Genomic DNA, 27,145 nt, shown 5'->3' with positions numbered 1-27,145 from the left:
GAAGCATTAGGGCATAAAATATAGCATGCTTTGAGCACACTGTAAAAACAATTCCAGAAACGTTCCTTTAAAATAAGGGGGAGCTGATGTGCTCAATTTCTGCAAGTAACATATCTTGCGAAAAACAGAAAAGTTTTTCTCTAAAATTCAGTAACCTTCCTGAAATTATGCAGGAATCTTTCGAAGAATTCAGTAATATCTCCGGTTGAAACTCCAGTCGTGTCTCTGGAATCTTTTGAGTGAAAGTATGTAGGCTAAATATAATTGCTTGGCACCTTCCTGCCTGCCAAGAAAGCTTCAAAAGCACCACTGCAAACATCGTCAAAATTAAGACAACGTCGGAAGAAAGTACCATGAACCTGACCAGACTGCAATTCTTGCAACTACCGAATCCAGACATTTGTTCCCGCTCATTGGGAGCTCAGTCAATCGGGGCGGACCGTAAGCGAGCTGAAACCGATACACTTGTTGAACACGCCCAGATAATCTTTATACTGGTAGCTAAAAATCATGTTTTACACCAGTGAAAAGTATGCATTTGTGCAATTTGTAGCAATTCAAGAAACTTTTTGATTTTCTTAGGAGGTGGACAAAAACTTGTGAAATCCCGGAAATGATCAGTATCGTTTCAGAGTTTTTTTCACAGTGCAATAAGCCATTTTATTGAAATTTTGCGTAAATGGAGGAATTGTGCGATACATCTCGGGGAAATATCACCCCGCACTTTAATAACTGAGACTGAACAATTATGCTTGATAATACATTTTTTTTATGAAATAGACTTAATTGCAAAGTTGTCGTTTGGTAGCAGAGGAATATATCTCATTTGATGAGGTCTTGTTTTTTAAGTAATTAGATAAAACGTATTTTATCAGTTCCAATAAACCTGCAGTTTTTCGTAGTATTTAAAAAAAGTATGCGTTTATTCAAACTTTCCAACGCATGCCCCATTCCTCCCTCATTTAAATCAGCGGTTGGACATTTTTATGTTAATTTTAACTTTTTAAAATTTAATATTTCAATGACTATAATCAAGTTTGCATATTTTTAAAGATGTTAAAACGCCTTTTTGTTTGATTCTGAAATTTCGACTGTTGTGGGATTAGAAACGGACCTGTAAGCGATTTTTTTGTTAAAATGGTCTCATCTCTCTGAACTTTTCGCCACGTAAATACACAGTAGAAACAATTCAGAAACATTCCTGGAAAATAATAGGCAGCTGATGTGCCCAATTCCTACGAGTGACTTATCTCACAAAAAGCCAGGAACGTTTTCCGCTGAAATTCAGTAACCTTCCTGAACAATCCAGAAATCTTCCGGTTTAAAGCCAATCGGGTCTCTGGAACTTCAGAATAATCTTAAGTAGGGATAACATAACAGCTCGGCACCTTCCTGATTTGTCAAGACAGTACCAAAACCAGTAATGTAAACATGGCCAAAGCTGAGCAAGAATTTGCAAGTAAGTATTTTCCGTTTTTCACAAGAAGTCAATCGACTCCTCGTCCGTCACATGGTATCCAATGATTCTATTTCGCTGTTTTCGGCAGAAGGTATATACGAATCATAGCATTTTGTCGTAAAAGCAGCAGTTTTTAAAATGTAACAATAACTAAAACGGTAAAATATAAGTGAAGCAAATGATGTAAATGACACATTTTTTGCACATTAAAATGCAAAGTTGGCAGGTTGTCTCATTAAGAAGCGCGTGTATATGTGTGCCGATCACGCTCACGTAAAATGGAACTCAGCGTTCGAGATGGCGTGGCTAAGTGCCTTCTCTTAAAAAAGGGACAATATCAAGAATCTCACTTCATTGCAATTCTAGCAGCAAAGCTACGTGGTCCATACTTATTCGATCCCTTTGGGAGCTTAATCAGCATGGACGAGCCGTAATCGGAACGAAGCCAATACACCTTAAAAATACTCTCAGTTAATCTTTAAACTGAGAGCTAAAAATATTTTTTACAACAGAGAGAACTCTGCATTCGTACAGCAATTCAGGAAACTTTTTGACAATGATACTTGATATTTCCCGGAAGTTGATAAAAATCATTGAAATCATGAAACGTTACACGGAAATACTCAGAAACTTTTCGGAATTTTTTTACAGTGTACTCTTTCATCATTAGTTTTCACTTTTTTTAGAGTGGCAATATTGTCGAAAGCCATTTCCGTAGAGTTTTACTATGACACAATAATTCATTATTCTTTCCCCAGGCAAAAGCAATCACGTCTTTTCCCCTAAACACCCCCTCCGTACCGCCATTCCTCTGTCAAGTTGTATGAAAATTTTATGCGGCAGTCAGAAACTTGGAAAACCCCGATTTAGGGAGAAAACCTACTCTTCAGCACAATGACGTCACACATAATAGCACCAAATTATTACTGTCCAGCGAGATATGCTTTAACTGAAGCCACAGTAATCGCCCACGGATCATTTATTCATAGAATTGCTTAATATCAATCAAATCCTTGATGTTTTGGGACTTGAAGTTACTACAAGGCGGAAAATCATCCCTCTGGTATCATTAACAAGTATGTATGTCGACGGACCGCAGCGACTAAAAGTTGTGCACGTGAATGGTAAACGTAAATGGTCACCAAATTGGTTTCGCCACGAATTTAAATTTAGCAGATTCTATTAATGTAAAATTACTCACTGGTTTTTTAACTGTTTACTGCTCCTTTTAAGATCAAAGTTAACAAAAAAAAAAAGTCAGAAATTTAAATTTGGTGAGTTTCATTGATGAATATTACTCACAGGTTTTTGTTCTGTTTACTACTCCTTTTAAAATCAAATTTAACTAATGAAATATAATTTATTTTAATTCTAAAAACTATTTCTGTACGCTTAGTTCGCGCTAAAATGTATGAAAAAAAAGATAATTTCTTGGTTAATTCACTAAAAGAAATGCAGCTGATCTTAATATCAGATATTTAAGGTAATTTCTAATTATAAAGATATTAAGATCAACTGCATTTTTTTTAGTGCTTTAATCAAGAAATTTTGTACTTGTTTTATATATATATATATATATATATATATATATATATATATATATATATATATATATATATTTAATTTAAAGTTTTTTGCTTTTAAAATTTATCAGAGGTGAAATATTTGAAAGTAGAAACATATTTTCATGTTTCCTATCTCTATTAAGGGGGAAAATACCGGTATGGACTTTCATTTTAATACAAATGTACTGCGCATGAAGAAAGAATAACTGTTTTTTTGACGCATTAATCTTTTTCTTAATATTGCTGGTTTGTAAGTTTGAATTTAAAAGCAATTTTTTCAAGTATAGTGAAAAAAGTAAGCATTGAAAAATGCCCACACATACTCGTACATGATTGCTTAAGTTCTGCCTTGAAACTGATTTGTTAAATTGATTGACAATTCATTTTTTTTTCATAGTTTATGGCAACAATTAAAAAGTGGAAGTATTCGAAATTTATGATTACTGTTATTTTTCATATTTTCTTGCAACAATTCAAAACCGCAAGCAAAACGCAGGATAATAACAGATAACGTAAATTAAGAAACAGTCTTCAACAATAAAAAAACAATGTAGCGAACTTCATTAATGTAAAGTTACTCACGGGGTTTTAAAAATTTGTTTACTGCATTTTTAATAGATAGTGTAAAAAAAAAAGCAGTCTTTAGTTATTTTGAAAGATAATGAGCAAGCTTATATCAGTTTTCTTGATCAAATTTAATGAGCGTGCATTTTGAAATCGGAGTGCCTCGGTTACCAGGGTGTCTCACAAAAAAAGAACAGTATTGCATTCAATATCATTTAGGTAACCGAGCACGTTGACAAGGCTGTTGATGACTAAATTTCACATCTTCGTTTTATGATGTAATTGTGTGGATAAACCATTTCCTCAGCTTTAAAGTTGGTTACTTTTTGTTACTGCATTCGTTAGAAGCAGAGAAATTGTTTCGCCTGATGTGTATTTGTATAATTGTTGTGACGTAGGTGTCCGAGTCTTGCGTATTGTAAGGCCCCTATATACTATTTATATAGCTGCTCTAGCATATTGACTTGATAATTCCAAGATAGCAATAGAAACATCTTTTTCAAGCATTTAACACTCGTGGAAATGAAACATCTTGTACAATTTGTAAAAACACTCTTTGTATGCATGTAATTTAAAGCTTTTGTTAGTAGCTATATTCTCCTACCCCCCCCCCCCCCCCCAAAAAAAAGGTATTATCGGCTGCCAGTGTATAGTGGTACAATTTCCAAAACGCAGCGTTTCATACCTCGGTGAACATAGGTAGTAACAATGTCAGGTGTTTTTGCGCTCGAATGATTTTTTCATGCTTTTGATTTCCCCAAATGCAATGTACGGGATTTAGGGACTAAATAAAACGTTTTTTTTCCACTAATTTATTTCGCTTCCAACTTTTAACATCTTAACTCTGCACCTTATTTTGACTATTTTTGCGATTGTAAGTATGCATCTAGCGATTGCGAAAATTGAAGTCTTGCAGATTAAACGGAGACACACTGTAGATGCATACCAGCAGATTCGTGTTTGTGTTCACACACGAACGCACATTTTATATGCTGGGCTAAGGAAAGAAAATACAAAATATCTCATAATCATCTCTTCCCAAAACAGTGAAAGTGTAGTCAAGCTTAAATTGAATCGCACACTTACTAAAATGCTTAAATGGTCCGAAGAACCATAAAACGGAAGCATATTGTCCCAAACTGGAATTTCCGAGCATACAACCTCACTTAGAGACAAATTTAGAACCCCAAGCATCATTAATTCACCCACCACGACATTGCTTGGATCTTCATTCTCATTAAAATTGAAACCATTTCCATGCATAACCACGTTAGCTCGGCATCGCTGTGTCCCCCATAACGAATCTTTATCTGTCACGATCAGTGCATGAGCAAGTATCCACGTAATGGAATAAATAATGGGCTGGGAAACTGAAAAGATTTCGATGTTCATGCTCAGATACTTCAACAGAGTGGTATGCTTTTCAGAACTGATCTATTAATTATCTCTCTTATCAGATTTCATATTTCTCAAAAAGTTTTGACTTTTGCTTTTACAATGATTTTAATTCAATGAGCAATTTCGGCTTCCATTTTTAATTTAATTTCATAAACAGTTTGACCACCGATAATATGCAAAGGCAAACACCCCGTTGGACGCATCTATTAGTTTACCGGAGAGGTAGTTTGTTCGTTATAGATGTGCTCTTTTATGTCTTAAATAGCGTACTCGCACAGGTTTGCCCGTAGCAGAAAATTAAAAAGTCATTTGGTTCGCTTATATATTTACAAATAATGGATGATGAATTTCTCGCCAATTCACTATGCTCATTTGCTCACCCATGTTATGGTAATTTGCTCGTCCACGTTATAGTAATTTACTCGTGCAAGTATGATAACTTGCTCATACAGGGTTATGGTAATTTGCTAGGTAAAATGTTCTTAAAGTTGAAATAGAAAAAGAACAAAATCGAATTTTCGCAAAATCGCTTCGAGGTGCACACCTTATAATACAAACTAATTCAGTGCCGATTTCCTGAAAATCGCCGAACGGTCTAGGCGCTATGCGCGTAACAGACATCCAATGGCACAGATATGCAGATATCCAGAGGCACAGGCTTTCAGCTTTATCTTTACTAATATTATGAAGAGCGAATGCGGATTTTTGGGTGTTTATATGTTCGAGGTAATCTCCGGAACCACTGCACCTATTTGAAAAATTCTTTCACTATATGGAAGGTGCTTTTTTACTGAGTAACATAGGCTATAATTCGAAAAAAAAATCCGATAAATAGTTCTTTTTTTATTCAAATTTAGGCCCAAATTTTACCAAAATTGCCTATTATTGGCCATTAATGGGGTGAAAAATTACTTGCACACATTAATATTATATATCGTTAAAAAGGGTAGAATTTTCTGCGTTCTAAACAATTTATTTCAATGCTCTAACTTAATTACGGCGGGAGTAATTTGCATTTTTAGCTCAAACATTTTTAGGCTTAGCTGATATTTAGACACTACTTTCTTTATTAAATCTGTCAATAAAAAGTGAAGAAACTGTTCTACAGTTATCTTTTTGACAGCATTGGAAAAAGCGAGATTTTTTACTCCAGATCTCTCTCGACCTTTGGTCGAAAAAATTAGCTTCTATCTTCAAAGGGAATAAAGTTACAAGCGTTTTTAAATCAATTTCGAAATATGTCATTTTGATTCAGGTGTCAACCACTTTATTTTCGCCTTTCCTTGGTTACGCTTTTTGAATCCCTTGTTATTAGTAAAGAAAGATTATTCAGACGCAGTTTTGCAACAATGACAATTTGGTCACGGCAATAATTTTTCAAATCTATATTCGATCAATATTCTCACTACAAAATTAATTGATTAATTTTTTTACAACATGATTTTGATCTTACCATTTTGTTTTACATTTCCGGACGAAATGAAAACCTTTAATTTTCTTTTTGTTTTTTCCATAAATTCTTTTGGTTTCCCCTCATTTTATCTTAGAGAGTGCAATAAATTTATAAGGGCCTTGTGGCATTATCAAACGCCTGCATAAAAACCCATCGCTTTTTCCCTTTCTCCCCTGCAGATTCATTGAGATAAAATCGTCTAAACTTGGTCGATTGCCATAATCCATACATTTCGTGGTCAGACTGTATTTGTGTTAAGAAAAGTCATTATTAAATTACAAGTAAATTATTTAAATCTTCTTACCACAGCAGTGACCAGCAGTTTCCTTCCCGAGGACTGCACCTTATATTAAAATCGTTTTCCCGGATCAGAACCCATATAACATTTCAAAATAATTCATTCTTTTAAACTATAATGGAAAAATACGGAAAAGGAGGGAAAATCACCAACCAATAATTATTTCTATCCTTACTTGATGTTTTTTTTTAAATGCAAATTTTTCTGAAACCAATTTTCAATATTTAGCTCCAAATTTGTGACACTACCAATGATGCTGTTCGATTTTTGACATTGAAGAAATCACCTGACTACAGGGATTAGTTAATGGAGCGTTAGGTTGAGCACCAGTTTTAACACAATCAGAAATTACACTGTAAAAACTTTTAGAAACATTGCTGGAAAATAATGGACCGCTGATGTGCCCAATTTCTTCAAGTAACATATCTGACAAAAAACAGGAAGGTTTTCCGCTGAAGTCAGAAACCTTTCAGAAATTATTTTTAAACCTTTCTTAATAATTTGAAAATCTCCCCGGCTAAAGCTGGTCATGTTTACGGAACTTTTAATATAAATTAAATAGGTTTAGTGCAGTTGGTTAAAAATCATCCTGATTCTTCAAGAAAGGTCCTGAAGCATTACAGCAACCATGGCCAAAGCTAAGGGGAGCTGATTCATCCGACATTTTGGTTCCGAAATTGTCGGGGCACAAAATAAAACCCTCGTTCCAGAAAACTGGTGCCCAAGCTTTAGTTGTGTTGCCTTATTGATATTTGATTATTCTATTCTGTAAAAGAAGAATTAATTAAAACAAATAAGGTTTAAAAATAAGGTTTATCACTGTAAACATTTCCCGATATACTTTTGTTGAATTTGTAAATTAAGTTTACTCATTAGATTTACCTTAAGCGACATTTTACTCAACCTATCATCAATTTTTTTTTGCGGAATAGCAACCAGCGAATATTACAACGTATTTAGAAATACTAGAAACAAGGTTGGGTCCAAAACTGACTTGAAACCAAAATGTCGTGTAAGTCGGCCTGTCTCTTTCAAGGAGTTCTAGCCAAAACTAAACGGCAAGTAATAACCAAGCATCTTCCTCACCTGTAGTTCCTCTCTTGCAAAGCTGCAGTTATCCAGTGACTTATTCGCTCTTATTGGGAGCTTAGGCAAGCTGAACGGGCCATAACAGTAATAATGCTGTAATAATTGTTGGGCCTGCAGGCAGGTTATACAAAACATTCCTACTTCTTATGCTTGTGGGACGTTCGAGCCAGACATCTCCATTAGACAAAAAATGGCTTGTCACTTAGATGTGCCTTAATAACCGGTGAGAATAACGCAATTAGGTCGCTCTTGGTACCACGTGAAACGGTTTTATTACCACTTATGCATATTAAATTAGGTCTTTTGAAGCAGTTTGTAAAATCACTGCCAAAAGATGGGAAATATTTCAAGCTCCCACAACTGTTTGCAGCTAAGTAACTCAAATACTTGATAAAAACACTTAATAAAATCACTCAGTCAATTTTTAAACTATTAGTTAAAATATTTTTCGCAACAGTTTTAAGTCTACACTCTTGCAACTTGTAGTAATTTAGGAAACTGTTTTTGAAAAAATACTTGACTTTACGAGGAAATATATGCAAACCTATGAAATCCCGTTACATCCCAAGAAAATAATCAGTGACGCTTCAAAATTTTTTTACGGTGCATTCGCTGATATTATTTGTTATGTCATTTTTTATTCTAATTACAAACGGATTTTAATATACTATACCTTTGATATTCAGAGTTCATGTATTGATGTTTTGAACACAAGTATCTTGATTTACTACTACGAATGAAATAATACCAAACCGATAATGCTACTGTTCTCAAGTCATTGACACAAGGCAGTAACATTTCACCGAAGAAAACGTTCAAGTATTTCAAAGACTCATTCAATATTCAGCGGAAAAGTGCGATGTTCAAAGCGCTTTAACATCGCATACTTAAGCATTCCATACTGATTTTATTGAAAAAAGGTTGGAAGTTCTGATTCTTCAGAAAAATCTATACATAATAAAAAGGATTTTCGTTAAAACTCATCTAAGAAAAAAGAAAGCTTGAAAAAGTCTTAATCAAAAGATTAAAAAAAATATTTTAAATGCAACGCAGATATACCAACAAGAAGCTACGTTGCTTAGCATTTACAGTTATTTTTGCGAAGAAAATATTATTGATTATCTGAAGTCTTACACAAAAATACATCTTCAGGTCGGTTACTTTGCCGAGGAGATACGAGTGGTCGATTCTTTATAAAAATTGATACGATGTAGTCTTTTTCGATTATATGTTCCAAAACCTTTGAATGCTCTTCCTTCACTTCTTCGAAAAGTGCTTGAAGTGATTAAAGTTTTGCTGGCTAAAAACGAGCAAGGGATATTGCTCGTACAAGTGGATATCGACAAAATGCTTTTACTTACAATTGCTTCGTTTAAGATAAGTACATTTTAGAAGAGGTCTCTGGAAAACAGCAAACGTCTTTATATAAAAATGGATAACGTTTCTTCTATAGAAGTGGAGTTGTTCACTTTGAGAAGGGGAATTGCCCAAGATATCATCTCTCCCCTTTTTTTTTCTATACATTACGATACAGCATTTGAGCCAGCGCAGTATTTAGCTCTCTTCAATGGCAAGTACTCTGTCTAAAGTTTCTTCGAGTATATATATAAAAAGTTAAAACACTTATTAAAAGATAATATTGGAAATCATATCTTTTCTTAGATGTTAAGTAATAATTTCAAAACAACTAGAGAGAGGGGTTGGACAAACGGAACAAGATACTCCTGTTAACAATGATGTATTTGAAAATTGATTTTATAAAATTCAAAATAGACAAGATTATTATCTACTAGTTAATTGAGAAATAGCTGAAACTTTTGATGTAACATTAAAATGAGTGCAATGAACGCAGTAGATGTTATGTCTTTGAGTGTTTTCTTTGAAATGATACTTTTGTAAAACCATCATCGAAGTACTATGTAATTCAAGCATAAATCGATTGAGGCTCGAAAAATCGACTGTGCTAAAGATCTCATCGTTTTACATTGACAACGCGGGTATATTTCAAGTTTCCCTGTTTAAGCCTACGTAGAGCTCATTCTAAAAAAATGTACGTTTTTTTTAAACCTGGCGTATAGAGGGACCGTATATGACTTTTGAGAACACTGGACAAGATCATAATTTGGAGTCTCCCCCCCCCCCCCGTGCTGTGTAGTGAAGTAATAAAATATTTTGATAGCTACGTGTTACTGCAACAATGCCATGAGTAGGAATGATATAAGTGATATCTGTGATGCATTGTAATATTAGATGTCGCCAAGTTTTGTTGGATTCAACAAGTCTTCATGTTCACAAGTATCAATTGATCAACTTTTAAAATTCTAGGAGTGAGTTTGAAACTTGTAAAAGAAACCAAATCTTTATTACAAAAAAAAAAATAAATAAATAAATAAATAAATAAATAAATAAATAAAAAAATTGAAGGATTTAGTATTTTTATTTGCTATAGGGGGGGGGGGTGTAGCAAATAAAAAAGCTTATTCACATTTTTTTCAAACTCCAGCTGAAAATTTGGTGTCTCCAATTTTTAGTGCCTTGGATTCATGCCAGATGTGCACATATCTTAATCTGGACTTGGTCTTACACATCATATGGACTTCGGGGAAAAGAAAATTGTAATAAGGAGAGTTTGCTCAAGATTTTGCCTGCCCCCTTTTTTAGAACACTTTGAAGCATACTTTTTGGAACAGTTTTTAAAACACTTCTGAGAACAGTTATTTGGTTCAGATCACTTTTTCAACACTTTTGGGAATGCATTTGAGAGCATTTCTCGAACACCGGCTTATGTCTCTTCTTTCCGAACGATTTGTATCAAACTTTTTGGGTCTTATGCAAACACACCTTTGACTATACCAGTAAGGCCATTATATAAGGGGAGCTGACTCGTTTGCATTTTGGTTCCAAAACTGTTAAACGACAAAAATTTTTTTTTCACGAAAGCTTTATTGTGAAAAACTGGTGCTCAAGCTTCAGTTGCTTTGCCAGATTCATTTCTGATTATTTTATTCTGTAACTGAAGAGGATTCAATTAATACAAACTACGAACAAAAAAGGTGTGAAAATGAAGTTCATTACAGTAAACATTTCCCGATACATTTTTGTTGAACATGTGAACGAAGTTAACTTTCTAGATTTACCTTAAGTGACATTTTACTCAAAGCATCATCAATTGTTTAATGACATAACAACCAAAAAACATTACAACGCATTTATAAATAATAGAAACAAGGTTGGATCCAAAACTGTCTTAGAACCAAAATATCGGATAGGTCGGCCTGTCCTTTTCAAGGGGTTTTATATACCAGTAGTTTTGCTGTTTATTTTCCATTAATCTCACCGGACAGTTGCTTGCCTCTACTGCCGCCGACTATATTATTATATTACTAGATAGGTGGAGCTAAAAGCGGAGAAAATATTTCACCATTTTCCCCCTCTATTTCACTTTGCCCCACATTCCCCTACATTGAGTTAGAAGTGAGTAAGTTCATTAAATTTTTTAAAGAATAGGAATCTGCTTAAGTGCTATGCTTCACATTAACACACACAATATTCCTACCGAGGTTCAAAAATGAACCTTAAACTTAAAAGGCAAGTACAGTAAACTCCCGATTATCCGCGGAATAGGGTGGCATGGTAGCCGCGGATAACCGAAAACCGCGGATAATCCGAATAATAGTTAAAATACGGTGCTACTGTATACAATAGCTAAAAAATATGAATAACACTTACACATAAATTTGAATTTTTACTAAAAACATTGCTACATTGCATCTACTATCATTGAATGTAAAAAATATACATATGTAAAAGCTAAAAGCGAACAAAAACACAATCATAAGTTTAAAAAACATTTAATGACCGTTAAAAAAAATTAGTGAAAAGACCCGCGGATAATCCGAGCCGCGGATAAACCGATCGCCGATAATCGGGAGTTTACTGTACGTGATAATGTTAAACCAGCACACTTATTGCAAAACTAAATTAATCAGCTTTTTAAATGCACGGGCGCATGGCTTGGTCACGTCCAAAGCAACGAAGCTATTTACGGCCGCTGTAATGGGACCTGGGGGACAACTTCCGATGGGCTCAGAATGTCACAAGGCTCGATCGATGGAACACATATTTTATCGGAGAGATGATTCGTAGACCAATGTGGCCATTTCACTTAATGCGTATCCACAAGACACGGTTGCAGTTAAGGTTTATTATGGATGACTATCCAGTCTGGTTCATCTCAGCAAGCTAGTTTGGGCGATGATTTGTTTTTTACTTCTCTGCAGGGGGAGATGTACTGGCTATCGATTTGTACTTTTGGTAGAAATATATTTTCCCACCAATGTTATAACGAGGGGACGGTATGATTTTGTTTTACCAACTCAAAATTTGAAGCATGGTTCTTACAAACATCGAAGCCGCTGAATCCAAAGGTGATCTAGTTACGAGTTCTGTTTTAAGTGAAAGGTTATTGAGTATTTATATAAAAACTATTGCGTATGCATTGCAGGACGCATTTCTCTGATGATGATTTGTCTTGTTCCTTCCTCTTGCTGATACATATTTATAGTATTTTCAGAAAATATATTTTTTAAAAAATCAATCAAGTAATATCAAGAAGAATATGGATAAAAAAGGAAAGCCTGATAATAATATAAGAACAATAATTTCTTTTAATCTAAGTACATTTACAAAAAGCAATTTTTTTAATTAATGAAATGAAACTAGTACGTTGTGGCTATCACGAAAATTTCTTCTACATCTATCTTATGATTTTTTGATCTAACGTCTAAGTTTTCACATTTTTCTCGTTTTTGAGACAAAAGGAATTGAAATATTGCTTATGATGGTGTGTTTCGATGACTTCAGTGTCGGCAGTTACAGCTATGCAACGAGGCTTATCAGTAGAAACCGGTATTTTGATTTCTAAGTGCTGTGAAAAGTTGAAAAATCAATTGAAGAAAACAAACTCGACGTTGTTACCTGCAGAAACGTACTGAACAATAAAATTATTTGTTTTTTTTTATTTCAGATGGCCAAGTGGTGAGTTACAACGGGCACTGCAGTAGAAGTTTTTTTCTTTGAGACTTTAAAGGAGAATCGCTGTCAATGGCTCCTTTTCCATAAAAAATAAGGAAAATTTCACAGAATATTCTACTAAAGTTACTTTATTATGTTGCTATTACAGAAATAAATATGTATTAACTGTAGTCAAAAGAAAAGAAAAAAAAACCCTCGGAAAATATGTTTTTTTTTTCGTTATCAAATCAACCTTACTTCCCTTTTAGAAAATAAATTGTATATGAACTCTCTGACTTATAATTCGATTTCAGCACGCTAAATATCTCGTAAAACCATTCAAGCTTCAAAAGCAAATATTTTATAGCAGGCTAGTTTAATTATATTATAAATACAAGTATTCATTTTGTATTTTATATAAATGAGGAAGAACTGAAAGCTGATTTCCGGCAACAGTTAGCACAAAAGTATTTAATATTAAATAGTACAATCAAGAAGTAGGCTGTCTTCACTCTGCACAAAATTTCTTCCTGACTGCTTCGATTGCTATCATAAGGTGTTAAATTAGCAAACGCATCAGAAAATATATCAATTCTTCCCAAAATTAAATCAACCTCCGTAGAAGGACTTCATTCGCCAAGGAAAGCGAGGGTGATAGCGAAAAGATAGAAATGAAGCTCGGGCAGAGAGCTAACGATTTCTTGATCTGAGACAACGTATCTGCAGCTAATCTGGAAAAGTGCTTTTCCTATTAATTCCATCACCGTCTTTTGAATAATTGAACGTTGGAGAAGTGAAGTGTAAATGTACTACAATCGAACATCCGGTGATGATATTATCTTCTTGAGATGGGCCAAAGGAGCTTGGAAAATCGAATTTGATGCAATTACCGGGGTATTGATGAGGATGAGATGATGGGAAAAATCGAAAACTGTGTTGGGGCACATTATTCTTTGAGATTTACAATGACTCAAAGATCTTTCGAGATAACCATAATTCAAAAAGTGGCTTTCAAAGGGCTGTGGATATTATCGTCGTTGAAAGGATTTTTTTTTTTTTTGGAATGCTGTTTGTTATTTATGTTTAGTAAACGAAAAATAGTTTTGGGAAAACTGGATGTAGGGATTACATTCAGTAGCTTTCAGTTATCTTAAGTTAAAATTAAAACCATATACCTTTTTTGAAAATAAATAAATAAATAAAATTAAAAAATGAGGTACTTCCAAAAATAATAAATCTAATACACACATAATGGACACTTCCTTGCTTTATTCAGTGTTTAACACTAGTTAGTAGCAGCATTATTTGTCATTTTTACCAAAGAAAATCGCCCGTCAAGATAAGATGGGAGAAATCTGCTTCAACATTTAAAGGAAGGGATATTTGGTGATATTTTGATAGTTAAAATTTTAGCACTAACTTCAGTGGGATTAACTCTAAACTTCAGTCGATACCGTTAATTGTATGCCACTTTTTCGTTTCTTTATTCCCCTGAAATGACATAGTCTTACCAGTAAACGTTTAGCTACCGGATAAAGTTCAGCCTTGTTACAATAAAGCCTTTCCATACTTTTTAAACATTACGAAAACATACATGCCGTGGCAGTGACAATTATGCTTGAAAATGGGCAGCAAATGTTAAAAGCTTGAGAACGGCTGACCTACACTACTCTTTTGCGATAGTGCTGTAAGAAAATATTTCTACTCTGTTAATTTGATCCTATACCAACTAGACTCGATTTGTAGGGAAAAATAAGAGTGAAAACTAAGTAATTAACATTTTAAATGAATGAATTATCAACGTTTTAAAGCACAAAAATTGCAAATTCGTGCAATTTAATACATTAAAACGTTGGTAAAGCTTGATCAAGGAGAGATGGCGGATTACCTTCAAACGGAAGAATCATTTGTATCAGTTGTAATAGTTGTCTGTTATTATTTTGTAGAAGAAAGGATCAACGAGAACTACTCTTACTATTTGCAGCTTTCTGACTGATTTTACCTTTAACTGTACTTGATACAAACGATGTTTTCGCTTCAAGGTCATCCACCATCTCTCCATGGTCCAACTTTAGTTCATTCATTTTATTTTCAAGCACAAAAATATTTATTCGTTAATTAAAGCTTTATTTAAAGCGTTGTTTTCTTTTCAAACAAGATTCTCATGTAAAGTAAGACAAACAACGTTAGAAAAAGCACAAATTTGCCAATTACAGCAGACACGTGTTTCGGCGTTACAGGGAACACGTGTTTCGGCGTTACAGGGAACGCCTTTTTCAATGCAAAAAAAATAATGAACTTATGGATGAAAAGACATCCGACAAAAGCCAAGAGCAGATAAGCATGCAGTTTAAAAGATAAAAACAGCGGATTAGCCAAACAACAATGACAAAGTTATAAACCGATCAGGAACCAATAGGATTGCAAGCAAAGGCCAAGAGCTTTCTCTTAGGTACGAAACCCAGAAAGAAAGAATTCAATTGGACAAAGATTAAGCTGAAGCTTAAACAAAAAGAAAAGAAATTGTCAGTAACCGTGAACCGCAAGAAAGGAAAAGCTGAATGGAAAACCATGAAATAGAATAAACAGAAACAAAAAATATTCGAAAAAAGGAAAAATAAAGATAAATAGAAGTTGATTAATTTTCACATGATGTCACTTGTAAAATTCTGGCGAAACAATTTTGAAAAATTCGAAACGACCTATAAAAAAGAGGGGAGGGGAAAAGCCAATAGTTATCATGATATGTTTGCTTAATTTAGATCACATAAACTAAAAAAAAACATTCTGAAATCTTCTTGTTTTTACCTGTGTATTTAACAACTGAGCAGAAGCTTAAAGAATTAGATTTATGAGCTTTGAAACTAAGGTCAAAAAATATAACTCTTATTCTTGTTATTTCGTTACGGCTTTTCGGGATATAATTTTTGTGCAAGACATATGTTTCATACTTTTAGAAATACAGGTTTAAAGAAAACATCTTTCTTCTCTTTCAGTATTGGAATTTTAAAAAAGGTTTGCAGCCTCGAGATTTCATGTTTTTGAATTGCATGAAAAATAACGCTGTTTACGAATCATTGTTTATTTTATAAGCAGTCGCTGGTATCTTTAATAGCTGCTCGAGGATAACATTCCATTACTTTTAAAATTAATACTTTTGTACGGTAATTCATTAAAAATTTCGAACTGAAACTATACTAGTTGATACGTAAACACAAAAAATCTTCTCTTATTAGCATAAATGTTTTTAATTAAATGCAAACAAATTATCCAAACATATAAACAGAGAAACTAGATGATGATAAATACACGAAGAATATTATGTTTTGTTTTTGTTTTCACGTCTTAAGTTTCAAATACTTTTTTGGATTTAAACACGTTAGTACAGAAATAGTATATAGAAATCAATAGAAAAGCGTCGAATAGTTTTTAACGAATCCAAGCGACGTTTTTGAAAATCAACTTTTAATTTGCTTTTTTCATTTCCAAACCTAAGCAAAATTCATCTTTGAATATTGTTTTTGATGCAAAAAAGAGTTATCGTTTCAGAATTTAAATATTTTGATAGATTTATGTTTTTTGAATTATATTAAAAAAAAATTGGAATTCTGCTTTGTCTTGTTAGGTGTTATACATTGTTATACAGTGTTGGTAAAAAAAAATGCATCACCCTCGCATTTTTACAACAATGTGATTATGTGAGAAGTTTTGGTCGACCGATTAACGATGAATGTATGTGAAATTCTGCAAAACTTATGAAAAAAATATTTAACAGCATGAATCCGATACTTGTTTACGTAGATCGGGGCTGTTTCCGGGTCAAGGCAAACTGCTGACCCCATGCTCATTTTTACATTTCTGAACCTGCGTGTGAGTTTAAATAAAAAAAATTACTTAACCCCATGTCAACTTAAATCTAATGGCAGGATAAAGGTTTTTAAATTTAACTAGTTTTGCTCTATTGCACGGAACAGAATCATCCTGGAAAATGAGGTTTGGAACTGAAGTAAAGTGATGCCGGATAGTAGGAAGCAAGTTCTCCTCCAAAATGCCAATATACACCTGAGCATTTACTGTTCCTTGCACAAAGTGAAGCCCACCAACTTCTTGATCAGAAATACATCCCCAAATCATCTGGGATACGGGATGCTTGACTGTGTGTTGAATGCAGTCGGGATGATATTCCTCTCTTTTGCGGCGCGGGTGATGCAATTTTTTTTACCACCACAGTATATTAATTAAATGAATACTGAAATGGTTGAAACGATAACATATTTTGGCTGTAGGAAAATCTTTTTCCTGGTTTTCACGTTGTCTAAATAACTCGCTTATTATTTAAGTAGGATTATGGGTTCACGCAAAAGTTTTTAAACAAAAAAACAGGATGTGTCGTAAAGACACACAATATTACACTTTGTGATAGAGACAGATTTAAATGACACTAAAACCTGTTTTCGTGCGAATTGTTTTTGTGCGGTACATGAAAATTTTAGTGAGATTGATACTCAATTGACGAAGTTATTTATGAAACGAGTGGAAGTAATATCTTCAAGTGTTGACAAAGGCACCCCGATGGGCAGTTACTGTGACCTCCCAAAAATTTCCTGGTACGGGAAATTTCGTCTGACTATTCTGCAAAATTATCATCACTTGGTTTGCTTTGATTTCGTTTAATGAAGCAATTCCTAGTTATTTTGTAAGATTTTTGGTTATTTTCGAGGTGAGACTTTTTTTATGCGGTTCCTATCTGCCGCATAAAATAAAATATGCTTTTAAAATGTGTTGCGAAAACTATTTTTTATTGCTACTTGTGAAGTTTTGAACGATTTTTTTATGCAATTTTTTATGCGATCCCTATTTACCGCACAAAAACAGGTTTGGGTGTACTCATCAATCATTTTGAAACGCATAGATTGTGTTTATCATTCATTTATTTACATAAAATTTTATACATATGCGTCCCTGCGCATTATCCTTTTCGTCCTTAAGAAGATAAATTATCGTTTTCGTACACACTAATATTGCCGCAAAGCTCAATTTGACTGACAATCACAGGAGCTCAAACGGCTGAGCACTAAGCTTCGAACCCATCGGACACCGGAACGAATCCCGGCCATCCCATTTCAGGCATATTCACAACAAAATCGTATATTTAAATGAAGAAAATAGATTATGAACGACGAGAACATTAAATAATACACTGTAAAACATTCCTAAACGTAACTGGTAATTTCTATGGTACGTTTGGGGATTTCATAGCTTTCTTTCACCAACTTCCTCTGAAAATATAGTATTTCTGTTAAAAAGATTCTCGAATTACTCCAAGTTGCACTGACTTCTCACTGTTGGGAAAAATAGTTTTTGATACTACTTTAAAAATTAACTAAACGTATTTATCAAGTGTATCGGCTCACAGAGCGGTTACGGCCAATCCAGATTGACTAAGCCCCATATGAGAGCGAATACGTTTCCGGAGTCCGCAGCTTTGCCAGAATTGTCAGCAAGTACAATGCTTCGTACTTAAAAGTCTATCTTAGCGTTGGTCATCGTTGCAATGATGCTTTTGGGGCTTTTTTGCTAAATCCAGAAGGTGCCAAGCTATTACTTAAAATTATCTTTAAGTTTTTTCAGAAGGTTCGAGAAACATGACTGGTTTGACCGGGGATATTTCTATACTATTTAAAAATAGTCAAGGATTAATTTCAGGAAGGTTACTGACCTTCAGCGGAAAATTTCCATTTTTTGCAAGATATGTTATAGTAGAAATTAGGCACATCAGCTTCCCTTTATTTTTCAGAAACTTTTTGAATCATTTTTACAGTGTACTCGAACTGCTTTGGGTATACACAAGTATTTCAACGTATGCTCTGTTGGTACCCTGCAACTATATTGAACGCAGTACACACAACCACGGAACGAGAAAGAAAGGAAGCAATAAGAGCGCATGTGCGACTTCTCGTCCTCCCAAAACAACTACGTCATTCCATCAAACCAAAGTTTGCCGATCAGAGTGCCGAAGCCCTTGCATAAAAAGTTTAAATTCAAAAAATGCTCTAAAGTTTTACCGAACTCTAAGTTATGAAGCTTTTGCGAAACTAAATTTTAGTATACAAGAGTCTAGAAGTAAACGAATAATGCATGTATGCCTTTTTATCAGTAATTTATGTGTTGTTCTTTCTGAGTTTTCTTCAAAACTTCAGATTAAAGAAAATTTGATCAAAGGGCTGGTAAACACGGATGTAGTTGAAAAGTAAAATTGAAGTCATAAAAATGTATACTATTTTTTGAATCAAGTTTATCGGGAAATGATATATATGTGTGAGTGTTTCGTTATTTTCTGGTTGAGCTGTAATACCATATCGTCACCTCAGAGCAACAGTAAGATATCTTAGTGTTATTTCTAGGATTAGATATTTTACTGTTGCTCTGAGCGACGATTTAAAGAAAAAACTTCGCTTTCAGTAAAAAATCACAAGTCTCTTTCTTTAAGTGAAGAAAACATTCTTGCGTATATTGAATTGAACGTTTAAAAAAAAGAAAAAAACGCTATAATTAGTAAATGCATGGAAATAAAATGTTCTTAGCAAAACTTTTTCCAAGGAAAATGTTATCTCCTTCAATATTAAAACTTAACAATGGGTTTTTTTCTTGTCTTAGAATTTGGTAATTCATCAAAGTAACTTACAGTTGCTGTAGTATTTTAAATCATAGTTGTGGGTATTTTTAAGTGTACTATAATGTCATTACATTAAGATTAAACTTCTAAACAATACATTCCATATGTTCACGCAAAAAAACTTTAATTGCCTTATCACGAATGAACAAACCAAACTAAAATAGTCGCGATCTTATCAGTGTTTCTAAAACTCAGATGAGTGTTAATCTAGGATAATGCATTAATATTACAAATGCACTTTAAGTTTCAACGCGCAGGCATTAACAAAATAGTTTAGGAAGAAAGCATTTTTAAGTATCGTTAACGTTAATGGGTTCTTATGTTGAAGTTTAGTTTGAGGTTTCATATAAAATTAATTGCCTGCAATCCATTTTTGTTGATTTATGTTATCAAATCTCATAGATATGTCATCAGTTCTCTTTTTTTTTTTGGATATTACTCTAATCACAGAAATACAAAATTCGCTCCATATTATTGTCAGTGAATTTAAGTAATTGCCCCAATCTCTGAGGCTAAGTTGCACTTCATTAAAAGTTCTCTCCGTTATTAAGTTCAAACCACGAAATGATTTCAAAGCACTCAGAAGATGCGATTTAAAATAAAGAATTCAAATATATGGCGAGCAAGATTTCTTTTCTTAGATTTAAGATTCGCATAATAGCATTGAATACTTGGAGAAGTGCGAAACGCAATTATTTAAACGTTTTTCATTTCTTTCAAAGATAGAAATAGCAATTCCTAGATTAAACACGGAGATATGGTATTCAAATGTTCATGTTCGCTTTAACAATCGTCTGCGATAAGGGGTGCAATATTTTCTTGGAAGACCATTAGTGACATGAAAGGCAAAAATACAAATAAATTGCTTTTGTATTTTTCACAAAATGTATTACTTATGATTTACTCATTTGGTTGAACTTTAAGAAAATGATGTTGGACTTACATATTTTATAAAGTACCAAAATAAGAGTATAGATATTTTAATGTTTTCAAATGAGGAGTTCAGTTGTTTTCTGTTTGTGAGAATTAGTGCATTGTAAAATAGAGTTAAATACACCCAAACCTGTTTTTGTGCCATCTTTTTTGCACGATATTTTTTTTTGTGCGGTATATGAAAATTTTAATCAGACTGGGACTCAATTGACGAAGTTTTTTTTATGAAACGAGAGCGAAGTAGTAGCTTCAAGTGACGATAGGGGCACCTCGATGAAAATTCACTGTGACCTCCCAGAAAAATCCTTATTCGGGAAATTTTGTCCGATTATTCGGCAAAATTATCATCACTTGGTTTTCTTTGATTTGTTTTAATTACTAGCGGCGTTGCCCATCTTTGCCTAATCTACCTTGAAAATAAAAGTTGGGTCAAGTGACGTATATTCAACAATCAGGCTTAAATAAATAAATAAAAAAAAACATCATGCAAAATTTCTCTTCTAAGCAATGACGACAGATATTTAAAAAAAATTAAGAAATTAAATTACAAGAGATGGATTTAAAAAGCGTAACCATGGAAACACAAGATAAAATAAGTTTAAAGAATTAAAATGCGAAAGAAAATGGTTAACAATTTGAATGGAAATGAGACTTTTTGAACTTGATTTAAAAAGGGTTGTAACCTTTTTTTCTTTCGAGATAGAAGCTTAGTTTTTGGACCACAGATCGAGATGGATCTGGAGTGAAAAATAACATTTTTTCTAATGGTGCCGGAAAAAAAAAATGTGGAACGATTCCTTCATTTTTTATTGATAGATTTAATGAAGGAAGTAGTGCCTAAATTTCAACTAAACCTAAAAAAGATCGAGTTAAAAACGCAAATAACTCCCGAAGTCGTTAAGTTAAAGAATTGAAACAAATTGCGTAGAACGCGGAAAATTCTACCCTTTCTAACGATATGTAATATTAATGTATGCGCAAGTAATTTTTCACCCCCATATTCGGGAATTTATGTAAAAATGGGCTTAAATTGGAATTAAAAAAAAAAAAAAAAAAACAGGGAAACTTTCGACGAAATTTGGCAGGTAATTTTCGAGTTTTGTGAGTTCAAACACACAGACGCTTTTTAGAGACTTCATATTATACTATGTAAAGATAAGCAATTGCTCGTTATTTTTTTAGATTTTTGTGTTATTTTTGTGTGAGACTTTTTTCAAGCTGCCCTTATCCATCGTATAAAAAAATATTTTTTAATCGTGTTGCGAAAACACCTTTTTTTAGCTCCTCATGAAGTTTTGAACAATTTTTTTGTGATTTTTTTTAATGCGGTCTCTATTCACTGCACAAAAACAAGTTTGGGTGTAATGTGCTGTAAATTATCACAGTGTGTTAAATGAACAAAATTTGGTTAAGGTTATAAGCTATTTTTTCCTATTAAGTATAAAATAATCTTTCTATATCTTAAATATTACACATATGTGTTATTATTAACAGCCAAATGATGCGAAAACTGAAAATAAAAATTACTGTGTTATTATGAGGATTAAGTTCAAAATAATATAGCACTGCATTGTAGGTTATACACTGTAAAAACGATTCAGAAACGTTCCTGGAAAATAATAGGCAGCTGATGTGCCCAATTTCTGCCAGTAACATATCTTACAAAAACCAGGAACGTTTTCCGATGAGAGTCAGTAACCTTTCTGAAATATTAAGAAATCTCCCCTATTACAGCCAGTCGTGAACCTTCTGGAAAAAATAAATAGGTTTAATTTATTTGATTAAAACCTTCCTGATTTACCAAGAAAGCTCCACAAATATTAGAGCACCCACGGCCAAGGTACGCGAAAATTGCAAGCGAGAACCAAGCATATTCCTTGCCTGCAATTCCTGCCTCGCAAAGCTGTAGCTATCCAATGACTTATTTGCTCCCATTGGAAGTTAGTCAATCCGGACGAGCCATAGACAATCTAAAGCCGATACACTTAATAAACACGCTCCGTCAATATTTAAACTGGTAGCAAAAAATATTTTTCACACCAGTGCAAGGTCTGCATTCGTGCATCTTTTAGGAATTCAGGAAACTTTTTTGCGAAGATACTTGATTTTTTGCGGAAATAGGTGAAAACCTCTGAAATCACGAAACGTTCCACGGAAATAACCAGTAACGTTTCGGAATTTTTTTACAGTGTAGAAACACATGATTGCTTCACAAAATATTTGTTGCTGCACGTTTTAAAGAGGAAAACACGTAAATTATACGGAAACACTTAATTAACATGTTTTGATTGATTTTGTGCTTTCGAGACTAGTACCAACTTTATACAAAATTAGAGGGATAGCTTCAATTGTACATAGTCTACAGAAATACATAAACACACACATACAGATACTAGGGCAGCACTGTTACACAAATTTGTGGCATGATAATTTTTCATTTGTTCAACAAAATCACTTGAAGAGTGTCTAGGGTCTCAATGAGATGGAAGATTTTTGATTCTTGAGATTTTGGTTCAATGGCACTTTTGTACAATTATCGTTTTGTTCCGGCAAGAATGGCAGAGCTGAAAATATTTAGCTCCTAGACATTGTTATCCTCATATATACATAATAGCGAATGACCGAGTAACGCTTCTGACATCATCAATAATGAACTCGCTCCACGGCATGAAAATTTGATAAAATTTTTTGGTAATGTTTGACATGCAAAGAAATGCTTTATTTTGACAAGGTGGAAACGGATCCGGTATCTTGACTGTTTTACTGGTAAGACTATCCTTTTAGGAGAATAAAGAAACAAAAAAGGGGTCAACAATGAACGCTATCTACTGGAGTTTAGGTTTAATCCACTGGAGTTGAAGTTAAAATTTCAACTTTAAAAATATCACCAAACAGATAATTGCTTCGTTCAAACACTAAAAAAAATTCCGAAACATTACTGAGTATTTCTGTGTAACGTGTGGGGATTTCAATGGTTTCGATCCACTTCCTGGAAAAATCAAGTATCATTGTCAAAAAAGTTTCCTGAATTGCTACAAATTGCACGAATGCACACTTCTCACTGATATAAAAAATATTTCTAGCTCCCAGTTTAAAGATTAACTTTGCGTATTTATAAAGTGAATCGGCATCACATTTCTTACGGCCCGTCTATGCTGATTAAGTTTCCAAAGGGAACGAATAAGTATGGACTACGCTGCTTAGCAAGAGTTGCAGACGAGTAAAATTCTCGATATCTTAATGCAATTCTGGCTTAGCTTTGGCCGTGTTTGCAGTACTGCTTATGGAACTTTCGTAATAAATCAGGAAAAGGCCTAGCAATTATATTATACCTTCCAAATTTTACTCTACATTTCTACAGGCATCACTGAGTTTAAACGGGAAGCTTTCTGGATTTTTAAGGAGGTTTCGAGATAATTTCAGGAAGGTTAGTGGCTTTTAGCGGAAAGCGTTCCTGATGTTTCCAAGATATGTTACTGGCAGAAATTGGGCACATCAGCTGCCCATTACTTTCCAGGAACGTTTCTAAATCATTTTTACATTGAATGTGTTAGCAGTTTTCACCCGTCATACCTTTTGACGGGCGAATTTCTAGTTAGGAGTACATTATTGAACTCGCATCTGTTGGGTTGTGGATATAATGTGGTGAACAAGAACAGCGAATTCGGATCGAGAAGTGATCTGAGTTGAACTCTTTGCAGTCCTTGGGGTTGGTGAGCAATCGCGAGTAGATGCGATAGCCTCTGGTTCAATTATTAAAATGTTCATGAATAGTGATTAAATACCGGACCCAAAATGCACTACCAGAATTCGGTATTTTTCAAAAATGTAATACAAGAACATCGGTTTTAATACCGGTATTGTTAATTTCTCAAAAAAGAAACAAAAACATACTTGAAGTAAGAAATAACAACGTCAAAAAGCATAAATTGCAGATTACTGCAGTCACGTGTTACGGCATTACAAGGAACGCCTTTTTCAATGTCAAAGAAATGAGCTCTTGGAGTAAAAGACATCCTAAAAAACCTTTGATGTCTTTTCATCCATAAGCTCATTTCTTTTGCATTGAAAAAGGCGTTCCTTGTAACACCGAAACACGTGTCTGCAGTAATCTGCAATTTATGCTTTTTGACGTTGTTATTTTTTATCTTACTTTTCAGCTTAAAAATATATATTTAACTTAAAAACAGTCACTGCCATATTTCATAATTTTATTCAAAACGTGCGTTTGTTATGAAAATTTATTGTAAACGAATATAAAATAATGGAACAAGCATTATGAAAAACTAAATTATTGTCGATTGAATTGTTACCAAGCCTGGAACACACATCAATGAACAATTTTCCTGCAGTTGAAGCTACTCTTTCTGGATTAATCTAAACTATTACCAAAATACCGGTCCTCAGTCAATACCGGTACTGAAAAATTGAAAAAAAAAAAAAAACTCGAAATATCGGTATTTGATATACCCGTGTACCGACATTGAAGTCAGTACACATAAATCAAGGGATAAATACTCAAGTGGTTATTTATGCGTAGCTAAAGTTCAAGCAATTTTCGTTTTTTTTTTAATGTTTCGTTTAACCTTTATTACCATTTCATTATTTCGACTGCGAACTTTGTTTTGCGGATTTTTATGGAACACTGTAAAAACGATTCAGAGACGTTCCTGGAAAATAATAGGCAGCTGATGTGCCCACTTTCTGCCAGTAACATATCTCGAAAAAACCAGGAAAGTTTTCCGCTAAAATTCAGTAACCTTCCTGAAAAATCCAGAAATCTTTCCGTTTAAAGCCTTTGTGTCTCTTGGAAGTTCAAACATATCTTTGGTAGGGATAATATTACAACTTGACACCTTCCTGATTTATCAAGACAGTGCCAAAAGCAGTACTGCAAGCATGGCCGTATTTAAGCTAGAATTGCAAGTAAGTATCAAGCATCTCACTTGCAATTCTGGCAAAGCCGGGTAGTCCATACTTATTCGCTCCCTTTGGGAGTTTAATCAGCATGGACGAGCCGTAGACGAACGGAAGCCGATACATCTTATAAATACTCTCAATTAATCTTTAAACTGGGAGCTAAAAATATTTTTTACAATAGAGAGAAGTCTGCATTCGTGCAACTTGTAACAATTCAGGAAACTTTTTGTCCTTGATACGTGATATTTCCAAGAAGTGGATAAAAACCATTTAAATCCCAAAAGGTTACACGGAAATAGTCAGTAATGTTTCTGAATTTTTTTACAGTGAAAGGTGAAAAATATGGGTGATCTTAAAATTTTTAAATTTGGATTCATAATTTGAAGAAAAGATTTAGTTATTTACCAAAATTGTCATTTGCTAAATAGAAAGGGTTCTTCATATTATTAAATTAATTTTGACGGAAAGTCAGCTAAAAATCAAGTAAATACTATTTTTCCTTAACTGCCATGGTTTCTTTCAGCAATAAAAAACGAAAGCTGTAACTGCACAGTTACAAGTTTGGCATTTTTATCTTTAGAGATTATTTCAATTAGAATACACTAGCTCTTATTGCGCTGAAATAGGTCTAATGCAAACAAACAAATTTACTAAATTGCCTAGCAACGTAGCTTGTGCATTTTCTTTAGTAACATAGGTTCATATTTGAAACTTTAAAATCAACTACCGAACGTACATTCGTTCAAACATTATAAAGCTTTCATGAAAGTTTATGGTATTGCGTCTTTTAGAGTCAGTTCATCTGTGTAAATGATAATTATTCGTTTTTTTCCCTAAAAGATATTTCTTTAAATCTACTGAATGAGAGATTTTACGCATGGCCTTAACGAAATTAAAAAAAAAATCTTTCTAACTTGAATTTGAAAATTCTTACTTTGACAAAATCATTGAATACATAATGTTATTTGCTAGTAAAAAAGGAAAAAAAAAAACTTTAAACGTGAGTTTTATTTATCTTTCAATTTCCTTCGTTCGTAGCACGCTCTCTTAATAAGAATAAATAATCTTTTGCATTTTATAACCAAATAAAACTTCAAAGAAAACCTCATTGAAATCCTCATTTGGGAAAAATGAAGAGTTACTTGATTTAGCTCACGTGAAATATTCTTAAGTTCTTACATCAAAACGTTTTTTTCCTTCTTGTTTCATACTTCAACTTTTAGTTAATTTCTCAAAAGTGTTTCGGCCCTTAAAACAAAAATGGTGGTAATAATAAATCACCCCTGAGACGTTTATTTAATGATTCTTAGCGTTTTATGTAATTTTTCAAGTAGTTACTTGAGTGTTACTCGTATGTTTTATGAAAACCAAAAATATGGATTCTCTTTTGAAAATCAGGTTTGAATTTTAATTTGAGGGCGTATATAAAGTGAAGTTAAAAAGATGAATGTCTGAAAGATTTTCGAGTGGAGTTACATTTTCCTTTGAATATAAAGATAATAGTTTACCTTTTATAAAATAGTTAAAAGAAAAGTAACTCTCTGCTTTATAGACTCAAAAATGTAACTACAGGACACTTTAAACATAGTTCTTTATTAATTTTATTTAAAAGATATTATAAACAATATGAAAAGTTTTAGAGTTGACCATACTATCTATTCATTTTAATCTTTCTGAACATTACATAAAATTTAACTAATTAGATAGATGATAAATGGATAAACATTTTTTTAGTAGTTTTTTTTAGCTCCACAACTCCACTAAGATTATAATGAGG

Source organism: Uloborus diversus, chromosome 8 (genome assembly GCF_026930045.1).
Source record: "Uloborus diversus isolate 005 chromosome 8, Udiv.v.3.1, whole genome shotgun sequence".
Classification (NCBI taxonomy): Eukaryota; Metazoa; Arthropoda; class Arachnida; order Araneae; family Uloboridae; genus Uloborus; species Uloborus diversus.
Note: the sequence above shows the minus strand (reverse complement) of the source record.